Source organism: Strigops habroptila, chromosome 1, assembly GCF_004027225.2.
Source record: "Strigops habroptila isolate Jane chromosome 1, bStrHab1.2.pri, whole genome shotgun sequence".
NCBI classification, from domain to species: Eukaryota; Metazoa; Chordata; class Aves; order Psittaciformes; family Psittacidae; genus Strigops; species Strigops habroptila.
Window position 1 is genome coordinate 30,658,398 of NC_044277.2, and position 2,097 is coordinate 30,660,494.

The following is a 2,097-nucleotide window of genomic DNA, read 5'->3' on the forward strand; positions in this document are numbered from 1 at the left end:
AAAAATATTATTTTACTAACAAATGAGGTTATAGTTGTTTCTAGCATCAGAAAACCCAAATTGCAACAAGGAGTCTAAAAGAACTACCAAATCCAGTTCCAAATGTAATCATATATAACAAGCAAAAAGTAAGCTGGTACAAATGGCTGCTCGTGGAAAGTTTCATATCCTCAACAGAAGAAAGTAAATCTGGTAGCCTGTATGGCATGCCACAGCATTTAGAAAAAAATACTTGTCCAGCAAGCTTCAGTTAGTTTTCAGGATATGTTTATTTCAGGTGGATTATGGCTTTACAAGAAATAGTATAACATATTTTTGTTGAGATGAGGGTATCCTACAGTTAGATTGCATACAATGTACAACTACTATGATGCAGGCTACTGTGAAACTGATTCTCCTGATCCATGTAAGATGCTCAGTATTCCACAGTATAAGAGCTGCAGATTCTACATTTTCAAAGTAGTCCTATGAAAATCTTGATATCCAGTGTAGCAAGCCTTCTTTTTTCTTATTTTTTTCCTCAGAAGAAATGTCAATCTTTTCATCATGTCTCACTGCCATAAAAGGAATATGATGTACTCACTGATAGAAATTTTGTGATAAAATTTTAAAAACAACTCCTACATGTATATTGTTACACATGATATATGTAGCTTACACAAGAGTAACTTGCTTGCTTTCTTCACCTAGCTAAAGTTTAAAATACGAAGATATGAAGGAAACAACTAATGAACAATAGTGATGCATTTACTTAATTTTCTATGTATTTTTACTTATCTAGGTAAAGAATAATGGGACATTGAAAATAGAATCATTCAAGTTGCATTGAAGAGAGAGAAATAGCCTGAGAAGACATACTTGAGAGGATATTAATTGTTATGACAAAAGGAAGATCTGCCTACCCAACAGCAGACACCTACTCAACAGCACAACCTCAGACACTATTAACTTCTGTTTGACTTAAGTTTGTACAGATTTTTGACAGTTGTCTCCCTAGCACCATCTGGTGTCTGCCAACTTGTAACTTGTGAGAATGCACCATACACAAAAAGAATTCAGCTCATGGCCTCATGGGACAGAAAAATTTACAGCAGGCATCTCGACAAAGGCTCAGAAGAAAATTAGGCAGGCTGGAATGAGCATACATTATGTTTATGATTTTCACCAACCTAGGCTGGTGAAACATTGAACAAATGCATATTTGCCCATGTCTCATGTATTCCCTCTGTTGGAATATGAAGGATGATAAAAGCATGGATGTTCATGTTACCTGAATTTTACATATGAAGTATTTCCTTCTTCAGTCCAAATTTTACTTAGAAGATATGCTAACTACATTTCAGCTAAATGGTACTTTAACCAGCTTCAGCTTGCATGGCATATATGAAAAAAAAAAATCACATAACATATACTTTTCCAATAAAAACATATTGAAAAGATATTCAGTATAGCCTTAAGAACTGGAATACTAATTTTTTTTTTTTTTACGATGCATGGCTGCCGACAGGAGTATCAGGCCACAGCTGTGCAGAAAATGATTCAACCTCCATATGCTGCCACTGTGTATGCTATACCGTAATTCATAAATATGAGGAGTGAAAGTACCATTATTCAATGTCCCTGAAGAAAATAAGAGCCTATGTTTTTTTAGTATTCATCTGTTTTGCAGAATGGTTTAATTTAATTTTAATGTATGCATTATTTTGTCTTAGGGGAAAAAAAACAACCTTGAAATGGTAAAATAATCAAATACTGAATCAATATGCAATAAACTGTTCTGATATCACTTTCAATTTGTTTTAGTACAATTAAAATAATATATTTTCTAAATACTTTTAGAGACATGCACCTGTTATATATTACTATTATTACAGAATATATCACTATTTGATAGTTTCATCAAAAAATCCTAGATAGTAGTCTATCTGAATTATGTTAACTAAAATATGGCCACTGTCTTAATTAGTCTGCAAGATTAAAATCAAATGGATCTGGGATAAAAACTGAAGTCTAAACATGCCGTATATATCATGTGTACAACAGGGCACATAGAAGTCAAAAGGTCATTATTTCTTCTGAAAATTACATATTCTCATG

The 2,097-nt window shown here is 32.9% G+C and overlaps 1 long non-coding RNA gene across 2 annotated transcripts in view; it reads right to left on the reverse strand.

Moving 5' to 3' along the window:
- Nucleotides 1-250: 250 nt before the first annotated feature.
- Nucleotides 251-2,097, reverse strand: part of LOC115607841 — a 36,717-nt gene continuing 34,870 nt past the window's right edge. For both annotated transcript variants that reach the window (XR_003991361.1, XR_003991360.1), the window contains exon 7: nucleotides 251-554. This is a non-coding gene — a long non-coding RNA (uncharacterized LOC115607841). The remainder of the gene's footprint in view (nucleotides 555-2,097) is intronic.